The 14,825-nt window shown below is 32.8% G+C and overlaps 1 long non-coding RNA gene across 1 annotated transcript; it reads left to right on the top strand.

Annotated features, from left to right (window-relative positions):
- The first annotated feature begins 630 nt into the window (after window positions 1–630).
- On the top strand, window positions 631–13,754 carry LOC149921928 (uncharacterized). The gene is made up of 3 exons (XR_016477342.1): window positions 631–812; window positions 1,692–1,850; window positions 13,354–13,754. It is a non-coding gene; the product is annotated as an uncharacterized LOC149921928 (long non-coding RNA).
- Window positions 13,755–14,825: the final 1,071 nt, after the last annotated feature.

Here is a 14,825-nt window from a genome sequence, read left to right as displayed (position 1 = left end):
ATAAATCTTATGCAAATATTTTAAAACTTAAGGTTTATAGTTTAAAGTGCCATAACGACGTTATTATAAGTTCAATTTAATAACAACAGAATTTACAATAAATAGCCTGATCTTATCAAACCTAATAAAAAATTTACTATTTTCACTATTTGCGCCACCGTTGATATTCTCTGTAAAGACATGGTTAAATTACAACAAATAGTAGTTACAAAACAATCAGACGGTGGCGCTGATCAACCTCTACAAGCGTATTAAAAAAATTATCCAAGAAAAACGTACTTATTGATCAATATATTATAATTATTATATTTGTTTACACACGCGAAAGAGAAAAATCAATTGATGGGCGCAAAATCGATATAGCAGACGATCGAACGAAGGCTTCTATATTTTTCCCTTTATCTTGACTCTTTTGAAGGATGACTGCAAAGAAAAACGCGCTAGTTGCTAGAAAGGAAAAAAAAAGCGACAGCTCGATTTTCTCTGAAAGAAATCGAGTTAGAGAATAGGATGAAATAATAAAGGTATAAAAAAGGCGTCGACAGTAGCGCGCTCTGGCGAGGATGGTGCGAAACTCAATCGCTTTCGGCGCTTGTTGCTCTAGTCTATTTACTCACTGGGTACGTTAGGTCGAATCGGAAGTGCGAGCTAGGCTCTCCGATCTATCACAAAAAAATATCAAAATTTTCCTATTCGAAAGAGTTCTAGAGATAAGAAAAAAGCTTATTATTTTTTCGAGTTAAAATAAACTTAAGCTGGTCTTCAAAAGAGTCAAAACTAATACGAAAGCTGTTATAAAAACGTATTGAAAGGTAAGTTTTTTTCTAAAGTTAAACACTGAGAACTCACAAATTCTGAGTTAGTAAAAACCGTATTATGATATCTACAGGGCCGCCGAGAGAGTCTTTAGTACTGTAGATAGCTATATTCTTTCTGGGATAAACCAGGGTGAAGTATACCTGGATTGTTCAAACCCGGGCCCCTAGCTGCACGGGCCCCGGTAAATTGTACCGGCTTCCCCCCTCTTGTCGGGTCTGGATATCTATTAGAAAAATATATATACATTATAATGTGTTCGGATTACTATTAACAAAATAGTAATATACAAAGTGTTATGAGGTCTATTAGAAAAACCATATTATTCCCTACATTATGATTTCTTTCAGTTAGAGAAATTATAATATAAGATTTATTATAACTTCTTAGTTAGATAAATCGTAATATAGATCTTAGATCTCTTGATATCGTAGATTTAACAACAATAGTAGTTTAATTTATTTGAAACAGAGAAATCTAAATAATTCGGAGGGTGAATTTTGATTTCTACAAAAAAAAATCTAAATATTTATAGGAGCTAAATACTAATCATATGATATTTTGTACGAGTTAGATTTCATAATTTTTTAGTAACAAAAGTATATAATGGTTTTCTCTGGAGACATGTATAATGTACCTTTTTGAATTATTACATCGGGAAAATATGAGTTTTAAATATCATTACGCGGTTTAGTTCTACATTTTTCATCGGAATAATAAATGAATAGCCAATTGCGAGGTTTGTCAGGAAACTTAACTGCCTCAAGCCTCCATTTTTAAACCCAACATACGGACACTTCTTTCGTAAGAGATATAGTATAAACTTCTGGTATTATTTAAGATTAATCTGTGGTGTATTTTTATCTTGGTTTCAGTGATAGAGTATCCGAAGAAGCAAAGCCATGTTTAAGAGACGGTCGACCATGTGGCTTCCGTGTTTGGCACTTTTGTGGCTGGCAACCCGGGTTTCTAGCCAACACACCATCGAGAAGCGGGCGTTCTACGACAACTCCATCCTGAACTACCACAGTGAGGTTAAACATTACTCCTTATCATTCTACCATAGAATTCTCTATACCTTAGACCGAGGGCCTTTCTTCAAAAATATTTACTTTAAAACGCGAAAACAACCACATCAAGTCAGACCAAAAGTGACGTAATTACCAAAAGCGTGTCAATCGGACCTATTTTTGAATGAATGTTACGAGCGAAATACAAGTTGGGAGGGGAGAAGGGAAAGTATGCCTTGGGGAGGGAAGGGAGATAAAACCAACAAATAACGCCTCGTAGTGAGGAACGGAGGAACTAAGTAGCACTGGTCAAAGGTAGTGTATTTTTTAATTTTTCGTCGTTCTGCGGAGATGCTATCGCCATCTACTTACGATATAATACCATAGACTAAAAAAAGATCCAGAAAGGCGACAATAAATAGTCTTTTATGTGGTCGATCTCGAGTCGAGAATTCATTAAACCTTTAGCATACGAAAGTACAGGGATTGTCACACTTTTGGTAATTATGTCACTTTTGGTCAGACCAAGTATGTATTTTTTTCTACTTCGGGAATATGACTATGCCGAGATGATCCGCGCGGGCATCATGATCTGGTTTCACCCGCCCACGAGACCCGCTGTTGGGGTTTTTTTGACGTCACTATGTTAACTTAACAAACAACAACGTGAGAGGGGAGCGCGCGCAGAGGGGATTTTTGCTCTCGTAGGCGGTGCCAAAGCCGTCCTAGTGATCTTACCATACGCGATACGCCAGGATAAGCATTCCAAAAGAGGTATGGATTCCTGGTATAAATAAATACATTGTAGATTCCACCTTAGAATTATCGCTCTTAACTTCTGAAAAAGGTCGTTAAAAATAAAATCATCAAGACAAATGCAAATGATGCTAAAAATGATCACCTGAAAGCAAAAATATTGATTTAAATATTCTAAATATTTTCGCGAATACTTGTAATCTGGCATCAAAATTAAATAACTCTAGAAATTCGCGTTACGTGGGTTTTGCTTTCAGACGTTGAAATGCGTTTTGCCACAGTCTTCACTATGGCCGATGTCGCTCGGTGTGGTTATCCCTGCTGTCCCATCCTGGATAATTTTAAATTATTACTCACCAGACCACAAAGAAAAATATTATGAAGAATGTATTTATTTATTTATTTATTAAAAAGAAACTTCTATAAATGCATTTATTTATTTATTAAAAATAAACTTAATAAACAATCAGAGTGCCCTATTATTATATTCGGGCACTCTGATTGTTTATTAGTTTTACTGATATCGGCAGATTTCCGAGGATAGCCAGAGTTCCTACACAGTACTGATGAGCCCCAAAAGGGCGAAACCGGTCTACTGTTGGAATCTCTGGCTGAAATTTTGAATTTTGATAAAAATAAACTTCTATAAATGCATTTATTTATTTATTAAAAATAAACTTCTATAAATGCATATATTTATTTATTAAAAATAAACTTCTATAAATGCATTTATTTATTTATTAAAAATAAACTTCTATAAATGCATTTATTTATTTATTAAAAATAAACTTCTATAAATGCATTTATTTATTTATTAAAAATAAACTTCTATAAATGCATTTATTTATTTTATTTATTAAAAATAAACTTCTATAAATGCATTTATTTATTTATTAAAAATAAACTTCTATAAATGCATATATTTATTTATTAAAAAGAAACTTCTGTAAATGTATTTATTTATTTATTAAAAAGAAACTTCTATAGATGCATTTATTTATTTATTAAAAAGAAACTTCTATAGATGCATTTATTTATTTATTAAAAAGAATCTTCTATAAATGCATATATTTATTTATTAAAAAGAAACTTCTATAAATGCATTTATTTATTTATTAAAAAGAAACTTCTATAGATACATTTATTTATTAAAAAGAAACTTCTATAAATGAATTTATTTATTTATTAAAAAGAAACTTCTATAAATGCATTTATTTATTTATTAAAAATAAACTTCTATAAATGCATTTATTTATTTATTAAAAAGAAACTTCTATAGATGCATTTATTTATTTATTAAAAAGAAACTTCTATAGATGCATTTATTTATTTATTAAAAAGAATCTTCTATAAATGCATATATTTATTTATTAAAAAGAAACTTCTATAAATGCATTTATTTATTTATTAAAAAGAAACTTCTATAGATACATTTATTTATTAAAAATAAACTTCTATAAATGCATTTATTTATTTATTAAAAATAAACTTCTATAAATGCATTTATTTATTTATTAAAAATAAACTTCTATAAATGCATTTATTTATTTATTAAAAATAAACTTCTATAAATGCATTTATTTATTTATTAAAAATAAACTTCTATAAATGCATTTATTTATTTTATTTATTAAAAATAAACTTCTATAAATGCATTTATTTATTTATTAAAAATAAACTTCTATAAATGCATATATTTATTTATTAAAAAGAAACTTCTGTAAATGTATTTATTTATTAAAAAGAAACTTCTATAGATGCATTTATTTATTTATTAAAAAGAAACTTCTATAGATGCATTTATTTATTTATTAAAAAGAATCTTCTATAAATGCATATATTTATTTATTAAAAAGAAACTTCTATAAATGCATTTATTTATTTATTAAAAAGAAACTTCTATAGATACATTTATTTATTAAAAAGAAACTTCTATAAATGAATTTATTTATTTATTAAAAAGAAACTTCTATAAATGCATTTATTTATTTATTAAAAATAAACTTCTATAAATGCATTTATTTATTTATTAAAAAGAAACTTCTATAGATGCATTTATTTATTTATTAAAAAGAAACTTCTATAGATGCATTTATTTATTTATTAAAAAGAATCTTCTATAAATGCATATATTTATTTATTAAAAAGAAACTTCTATAAATGCATTTATTTATTTATTAAAAAGAAACTTCTATAGATACATTTATTTATTAAAAATAAACTTCTATAAATGCATTTATTTATTTATTAAAAATAAACTTCTATAAATGCATTTATTTATTTATTAAAAATAAACTTCTATAAATGCATTTATTTATTTATTAAAAATAAACTTCTATAAATGCATTTATTTATTTATTAAAAATAAACTTCTATAAATGCATTTATTTATTTTATTTATTAAAAATAAACTTCTATAAATGCATTTATTTATTTATTAAAAATAAACTTCTATAAATGCATATATTTATTTATTAAAAAGAAACTTCTGTAAATGTATTTATTTATTTATTAAAAAGAAACTTCTATAGATGCATTTATTTATTTATTAAAAAGAAACTTCTATAGATGCATTTATTTATTTATTAAAAAGAATCTTCTATAAATGCATATATTTATTTATTAAAAAGAATCTTCTATAAATGCATATATTTATTTATTAAAAAGAAACTTCTATAAATGCATTTATTTATTTATTAAAAAGAAACTTCTATAGATACATTTATTTATTAAAAAGAAACTTCTATAGATGCATTTATTTATTTATTAAAAAGAATCTTCTATAAATGCATATATTTATTTATTAAAAAGAATCTTCTATAAATGAATTTATTTATTTATTAAAAAGAAACTTCTATAAATGCATTTATTTATTTATTAAAAAGAAACTTCTATAAATGCATTTATTTATTTATTTATTAAAAAGAAACTTCTATAAATGTATTTATTTATTTATTAAAAAGAAACTTCTATAGATGCATTTATTTATTTATTAAAAAGAAACTTCTATAGATGCATTTATTTATTTATTAAAAAGAAACTTCTATAGATGCATTTATTTATTTAAAGGGAATATAACCTCAGGTATTTGGTGTGGAACACCATCGCTTGCAGCTTTGGCCGCTCTTGCCTTTGGCATTAGAAATGTTTGGCGCCACTGTGCAGGGAAATTTGAAATATTGAAGGCGTCTTCCATAAAGATGGCTTTGCAGGGGAATATAACCTGCAAAGCCATCTTTATGGAAGACCCCTTCAATATTTCAAATTTCCCTGCACAGTGGCGCCAAACATTTCTAATGCCAAAGGCAAGAGCGGCCAAAGCTGCAAGCGATGGTGTTCCACACCAAATACCTGAGGTTATATTCCCTTTAATAAAGACGATTTTCAGAGCTAAGTTCCTCCCCCTTAAAGTCCGACTACATATTTATTCAGTTTACTAGGATTTTCACTGGTAGTTGGTGGCTTGCATAGCATATGTGTCTTGCAGCGAGCCAGCTTCCAGTGAATAATTATGTAGTCGGCCTTAAACAAATCATCCTCCCAGGAAATCGCCAAGAAGTAATATTTCCGAGAGCCAGACACGCAAAATATTGTTTATATAGTGCTTGTTGAAATAATTGACACTTTTCACCCGTAAACAGAACTTCGGGTTTTTACCAAGCCTTAATAAGTTAATATATGTCAAAAAAGCTACCTGGTTAAAAGGGAACGCCATGGGGAACGCTTGTTGCTGCCGTAAAGTTGAAAATTTTCCATTATTTTAACAGGCACTATATAAACAGTGACTTGCGGGTCCAGGCTCTCGTAAATATTACTTCTTGACGATTTCCTGGGAAGATGATTTATATTGAAGCGTCTTTACCGGGGAGTCGGGGTCCGGCTCTTGTAACCCATAAGGGCGGTGGCGCACTGGGAGATGTTAGCTCTGATCAAATGGTCCTATCTCCACCTCCGACTTCGGTCAGTTTGGATAACCCTGGTTCTATGTATAATACTGGAAATTTTCGTATTAATTTTAGGTAGTTGTTACAGTAGCGGCGCTAAGGGTGGGCTGAAGTGGGCTTTAGCCCCTCTGCATTTATATCAAAAGGGAAATACCCCGGGAATGCACGTGTCCCCTTTAGGTCGGATACAAGGTCAGTAAACACAGTAAAAAAAACTTACTCTTCTGGCTTCCTAGAAAATTTATAAGGGGTCGCTAAAGTTGTAAGGCCCACAAAATAATTAGCCCACCTGTGAAAAACCTTAGCGCCGCTACTGAGTTGTTAGTGCCGAATTAAGGACTAGGCCTACTAGGCACAGGCCTATGGGACCCCACCAACGGCAAAAAAAGTTTTGTGCACTGAAAAATCATGGACTTTTACGGTTTCACTGGTTTTGCAGTTAAAATTTCACTCACCGATGAATTCAATGTATTTTTCACTGATTTGGTTTATGAGAAAAACATATCAGGCTTGTTGTTTATTATTTGAAAAATCATTATCCTCGTGACATAAGCCCAGCTTCGAGACATGCGAGTTTTGCGTTTTTATGCTTTCCGTACATAGGCCCCCACCAACTTAGTGCCTAGGGCCCCACCTTCAGAAACTGCGGCACTGATAGTTGTAGTAGCACAATCGAAATTTATTCACCCAAAAATTAAATAAGAAAACAAAATTGTATCTATAATTCTATATAGAAAAAAAAAACCCCCAATTGGAATAACGAGAAAATGAAATTTCAACATATCAAAAAAAAGGGAACAAATAAATTTATGATGATAAGAAAATCATATTACCCCGTCATGTGACTCCAATTCGTTTCTTCTTAGAATAAATGTTGAAAGAGTTGAGAATTTTTCTCGCTGAAAAATACTGCTAATCAAGAGCAGTTACTATCAAAGAGGCTATCGAATTTCGACCTTCGTATATTTCAAAATGAGTTACTCTTAAACTATCTTTAATAATTTCGCACTTAGTCTTACCATAAGTCTATAATTATTCCAGAAGTGTGTCAGTCAGACGCAATAATTACTGGAGTAACATAGAAATGAAGTCATATCCACGGCTCGATTCACGCGCTTAGTATGACGACAAGTAAAAGTGCTCTAATTAACTAGTCCTAATGACTTATTCCAGGAATCCATTACTCTACTTGGAATGAATAACGGCTTTGATTCCCCGCCGTTGTGGCGGAACATAGTAGGCGGAGCTTATAAGCCGAGAGTGTTAGCTCCTCCTCTCATAAAACCACGTGACAAATGTGTCGTTTGCTCTGTCTGCTTGCTAATTGGGGTTTTTGGTCAAGGTCATTGTAGAGACGCTAATATGGTCTTTGGTAGGGTTGATTATAATGTTATAAAGTTATGATAGACCAAAATATTAATAAGAAAAAAGTTATAAAAGAACTTAAAAAACGGTTGAAATCAACATTTTAATATTCCCTCCGCGCCGGTTAAAAGACTGTATAGAGTTCATGCAAGGAAAAGATCGAATGGTTTAAACAGTTTGTGCCGAGCGCTATGGAATATATGTTTGAAATCCTATCATGATAGGATTGCCTTTAATTTGTTGGATGTTATGATGACTCTCACAGGATTTTGATAGCAATTTGCTTCACTCCACGCTTCTAAATCTGAGCTGTTAGGCCTTTGTTCAGGATTCGGAGGAAACTAGACTTCATCTTTAAGGACCATTATTATCGCCTTTTTCTTGAAGCTTGGTTACAAACCACTATTTTTTCTAAATCATGAATTGGTTTTAATGACTCATCTATCGCTGATTCTAATACCGGAAAAACATCTAAATCAACGATGCCGATGGGTTCTGCCATTTTTTCCCGAAGATAAAATCTAGCAGATGACTAACAAAACCTGGGGTACGTTCAGCAGCGCTCATCGGACTCACCGATTACTAATCGGTGACATCGGTTTCCTACTGTACGCTTTTTCGCGTTTCCGGTTTTGACGTCACGATAGTCATCAATAGTTCTTTTTATAAAATAACCTTGGCCATCTTGTTGAAATGTTGCCTCCCCGCTTCAGCTGTTGATCCGTTTTCTCTCCAACTAAAGAGCTTATGAACTCATTCTTAGGCATTGGCTGAACTATTCCAGGGAAACATTTCAACAAGTTGGGCAAGCGTAAAGACATTTTATAAAATCAACTATTAATCAGCCGAAGTCATCGGCTGGAAGAGTCGGTTTTTCCGATGACTGACGTCGTTACTGACGTAAAACTACTATAAAAGCTACGCCATTTTAAAAAACACCGATGACTGAATAAAAGCGTTCAACTTACGACGTCATTATACGAATAAGCTCATCGGTGGAAAATATCAAATCCATCGGGTTTTTTTCCGTTGACTGCTGTTGAACGTACCAGGGCTGTATATTTCCAATAACGAATCAAACGCGAGAGCTTTCAATCACCGAATTTTACGCCATTTAAGGCGGTATAAGAGTTTTTGGCCCAACTCATAATGTTCCGCCACAAAATACCACAGGGGATATGGGGAGATATTCATTCCAAGTAGCGTTATGGATTCCAGCTTAGTCTGAATTCTTCCAAAAATATGTGGTCTTTCTAGAAATGACTCTCAATAAAATTTTAACTTTAAACGTAGGGACAAACTGGCACACTTATGTGAATAATAATTATACACTCAATAATAATAATAATCAGCTAGGCTAATACCCAAGACACCACCTTAGGCCCAAGTCATCCAGCGACCCTTTTTAATGTCTTTAAAAAGGGGGCCGGGCGGGGCCGGGTTACAATGCTTAGTAGGGTGGCGGCAAGCCCTTCATGCCAGGCGAGCCAACAACTCCCAACACTTACTATTATCGTTAAGCTCTCGTTTAGTTTTAAACACATTTAAAATAAAATAAATAATCAATAATCCGCTTGGCAAATACTCAAGGCACTACCTAGACTAGAAACAAAATTCAGCACAGAAAAAATATGATACATGAATTTCTTTTTCCCTTTGAAGTAAGCGAACTATTGCCCTATAATAGGAACAAAAATAGATATTACCAGAAGTAAAAATAATATATATCTTTCGAAAGAAGTAAAAACGAAAAACGACCCAGCCTAACTGTACTGGCATAACCCTAAACGCCTATAATCATTTGAATCTCCGTAATGACATTTTATTCGAAAAACTTACAAGGAGACGACCCGACAGATTTTGCTTAAACTCGGTGAATTAGTAGACCTTAACGTAACTTCAAAATTCCCAAAGGGAAAAGTTACGCTGGGCTTTCGTTTTGCCATGGCAACTGAAAGGTTTTTGACAACACCAAATCCAAATTTCTCTATGTGATTTAACATGGGAAAATTTAGACGATTTAAACCAAATTAATTTAAATTTACCCTTTATTACTTATATTGCGGAATATTTATCGTATTTCACACAAATTTACCAAATTTTACTTAATTTTTTGGTTTCACCCAATTTATTGAAATTGATCCAATTTTGAAGGTTCGTTAAGGTCAGCTAATTCACCGAGTTTAAGCAAAATCGGTGGGTTACACCTCGGGTCGTCTCGTTGTTAGTTTCTATGACCATAGCAAACACCCGGAAACAACTAACCCCAGATATTTACTTTAATTTCAAAACTTTCCTTGTATAAAATCATCCTTTGTCTAGTACTAAATTTTGATTCAATTAACTAAAAGGTTCACCTGAGAGATAGCGAGAATGAGGGAACTTTAGTTTGTACACTTTGATGAATCACCTGTCGACGAAATAAACAAAGGTAGCGGACTACCTGGGGAATAGAACTAATTAATATGCTTTTTGCGCCGTTGTTCTGCAACGATTCTCGCGCATTAATTATAATTAGGAAAGATTGGATAAAATTAATTACCAAATTTAATTCGACTAATTTGCGCGCGACCAAGATAAAAATATCTTTTGTGTGTGAAATAAAACTCGAAAGCGAAAACAAGAAGGTTAAAGCAAAAATCAATAACCCCCTTAAAAAACGAGTAAAGACCTTTTTGAAAACGAATATTTCATTTTGGGTCGCTTCCCTCTCCCACCCTTCCCCTCTTCATTATTTGCTTTCAAATCGATTAAAGAATCTAAGCGTGATTGTGGGTACTTTTTCGGCACAATATTTAAAAACCTCGCGTCCTTACCAAGGCTTAAGAAACGCGTCGCGTGACAAATAACGTTTACCGCTATAAAATGTACGTTTTGAATGCTTAAAAGTTTTGAATTTATTTTTAAACCTTTTTACGTTAGTAAATTTAAATATTTAGAATTCGATGCCGGGGCTTACATTTCCACTAGGGGCAACGAATTGTTATATTATTTCGTTCGACGGCGCTACTAATTAACGGAAACAACGAAAATGGAACAGAAGGATTGTTAAAGGCAAAGTGTTAATCCCAGAGACGAACAGAGCGAAAAAGCTAATGTCTGTCTCTTGCAAAGCAGGAAAAAGAACCCGCGAGTTTCTGAGCTATTTCTTGGAGCAACCGATGGAGCCCGATTTTTCTGAGGTCACGTGCCGGAAAAGGGTAAACGCTTCGTAACAATACCGTCAATGGGAAAACTCTCAGTATTCGAATCTAGGGTACGAGTTTAAATTATCTTGGATCTGGCTAAGTGCTCTTTTTTGATGGCGGGGGCCCCTAAATTTCTATCGACCTATAGATTAAATACTGGCTTAAAACTTCGTAAGAGTTTCACTTGTGGGGGGGGGGAGGAGATCTTAGCTACATAACTAGTAGATAATTAAATATTGGTCTACTTTATAGTCCATAAAGTCGCTACCAAGTGACGCAATTTTGAAATTTATTTTGAATCACTGTGAAAAATCTGACGTAATAGGCGCTTAAATAAAACATCTCCAAGGAAATTACCGCGAGGTAATATTTCCGAGAGCCAGGACCTGCATGCTACTGTTTGTATAGTGCTTGTTGAAATAATGGAAACCTTTCATCTGTTTTTGCTAAGCCTTAATATGTCAAAAACGCACCTAGGAAACCCTTGTACAGGTGAAGTTTCGATTATTTCAACACAATAAAATGTACACAATAAAATGCACAACTTTTGACGAGTTGCGTTATCCTTGTGTGGGGTGCTCTGTTTATTCGTAATAGATAAACAGTAACTTGTAGGTTTGAAGCGTCTATTAAGGGGGAAGAATACAGTAAAAGCCTCTTTTTCCTTCAAGCTTAACGTTTCTCTTTTAACAATTACACAATTGAATTATATTTTTCTTATTAAGCTGCACCTTCCTCTAGAGCTTAAAATAATTTTGATAATTCTAATATTAATAGTTAACGAGATATAAGGTCCTAACTAAACGGGTAGTTTGGGCGCTTGTCAAACTTGTCCGAATTAAAACGTAATAACTTAATTACTTATAAATTTAAAATTGTCAAAATTATTTTAATCACTAAACAAGAAGCTGTTCTACACATAAATATTAATTTTTTAAGTTAAAATACAAAGATAAAAGACTCGCTCTTTGTTAGAAGAATTATTTTTGGGTTAGTTTGATGGAAATTCATTTGGGGGTAAAAGTTAGTGGTGTATTAACTCAAAGACTTAGTAGACTTAAGCTTAGGGGCCCCGGAACTTGTTAAAATTAAGGTAATGTTGCTCGAGACGAGCAAGATTAAGACGGGCCCTGACAATAGCGTAGCCAGAAATTCGTCAAGCATAGAAGCGCGGCTGGTAGTAAATCCACCATGAAGTTCCAAATATAAAAATAACTACCTATGAATGGCGGATTCCCAAACAGGCGCACTAGGCCACCGACTAGGGCCCCATAAAAAATTATGCATAAAAATAATTAAAAAATCCTTTTACATAAAAGGCCTTATAGTAAAATTGCGCCTCGGACCTGAAAGAAATGTAACCCATCACAGCTACTTATAGAAACCAAGCGAGTGTTTATAATAGCCTATTTTTTATTCCGATTCGACCTTTCATCATAATTTTCATAAGGTCTTGGCTGTGCCTTAAAGAAAGTCTGGCGGTGGAGGTTTCTCAGGCATCGTTACCAGCTAATTAAAAAGACTAGTAACAAATCGCAGAGTGTTGTCAGTCCTTAGCCTGTTTATGATTTATACTGTCATTGGTGAAAAATACTGATATTCAAAAAAAAGTGTGTTGGGAAAATGGAACGTCTTTTCATGTTACTTACGATACCACTAATTCATAAAGGATCAGTGAAGAACCAAACTTATAATAATAATAATAATTCAATAATGTAAATATACAAAAAAGGATAAAAACAATACAAATTAAGTGGGAAGGCTGATTAATTTTAATTATTATTTCGAATTATTTTCAAAAATCATGTATTTTGACTTACCTGGCTTTGGTTCTGAACTTCTGATTGTTTGTGGGCAACTGACAAAGAAAAGGGTGGATGACAGCATGGCCTCTGAAAGTAATATTTTCTACCGAACCCCATCGGTTTATTTATTTTTAAAATATACGAAGCACAACCCTAACATCTCCAATTTAATATCTTTTGTACTGTCAATAAACTGTGAAAACAATAGCGCTGGAAATATGGGACAATTAGTTTAACCGGATTTTTACATAATTTTCGTGCGCGCCCCAAAAAACGCGAAAAATATCACGAATTTAAGCTTATTCACGCTATAAATCTAAAGCAAAAGGAACAATTAGTAAAGGAGGCAATTTGAGATAACATATCTTCTTTGTTGGGGTACATTGACCTCCCGATCGACGTAGAATCCGCGTTCAAACGGAACATATTAATTAAATTGTTTCAATAACTTTTGTAAATCCGTTTCCAGAGGACGTGCTGGTGGAACGAAGTCTGTAAAAGGGAGTTTCAATCGAATTTCCTCTGCCGCTGTCCCAGGTACGCCTATTGTAGATCGCCGGGGAGATACTACAACGCTTACTGCAGTCTGACCAGCACAGGCTACATTTGGATGCAGCCGTTAGCAGAGAGCGGGCGATAGGTATCGCCAAGGGTTCGCTCGATTATTTGCAATTGCGCTGTCAGACACTGGAGGCAAACCGACTGGATAACTTTGTTGTAATCAAAACATTATAAATGCTCAATGGTACTAGGCCTAAAAGAGTTTACATTTGAACTTTTTTATATCTACATTATCAGATGACACAAAGAAAATAACTCGTCATATCAAACGTTCACTAAAATGTTTGTAAATACTGATTTTATATTTGCTTCGTTGAAATTAATGTTAAATAAATCGTTAAAGACATTTTGTATATCTTAATACCTGAAATACAATTAGTATAGCCATACGTTTAGTAAAAACATATGACACTTCCTACACACGCAAAAGTATAACTGAGTCTTTTGGGACAACGACTCTACCGACTCAAACAAGTATTACGTGAATATATGAATTCGATAATCGTTTGCTTTTTTGGGGAAGTAAAAAATTAGCAGTACTTACTAGTAATCACTGTTAATCAGAAATAATCGAGAAATTTTCAAAGTTCATCAAATTCTAATCAGCGATATTCATTATTAAAATTTGAAATCTATTATTTGAATAATCACGGATAACATTTAGTAATCTATATAAGGTTTTTTAACGGTATTCACCTGCATTCAACGGTATTCAAGAGTAATCAGGAAATCAATATTAATCAACGGTATTCACGAGATAAATCCGAGGTGTTACAGGACATCAAAGGTAATCATCGATATTCGAGAGAAATAATGGTAATCACCGAATCATTTCGGAATCAGTTGAAATCATAATGAATCAATGGAAATATTTAGTAATCAGTACAAATTTGTTTCTTGTGAAAAACGTGTCGAATTTTTGAGTATCCTCATTTTCGAGGTTAACGGTAATAGCATAAGTAACATAATAACAATAAGTATTAAACTTCCTATTGCTTTAATGCTAATTTTCTAACCGAACCTTTTTTCGGCACTGATACTCTCTTCAAGCTGTGACTTAGACTCGCCACTTGTTTTGGATAACTACTTTTTGATAAAAATTTAAGCCTAATATCGGAAAGCACGTGCTGGAGTCGCGAGGGGCTTTGGCTGTGCTTTGAAGCCCGCGCGCGAATAATGCGTGATAAAAAAACATGAGCGTCGAGAAAAACGTTTTTTAATTTTTATGATTTTAGCCTAATATTCCGCCTATCTATCGGATATTTCGGCTTAGTGGAAGTTTCGCATATTTTAGATACTAGAGGGCTCTGTGCTGAGAAAACATCTTGATTACGCAATAGCTATGAATATCAGTTTGGTTGTAAATCTCGTTAATTGTCA

The sequence above is a fragment of the Leiobunum rupestre genome, chromosome 11 (assembly GCF_980474605.1).
Source record: "Leiobunum rupestre chromosome 11, qqLeiRupe1.1.hap1, whole genome shotgun sequence".
Classification (NCBI taxonomy): Eukaryota; Metazoa; Arthropoda; class Arachnida; order Opiliones; family Sclerosomatidae; genus Leiobunum; species Leiobunum rupestre.
This window is presented reverse-complemented; position numbering and strand designations above follow the sequence as displayed.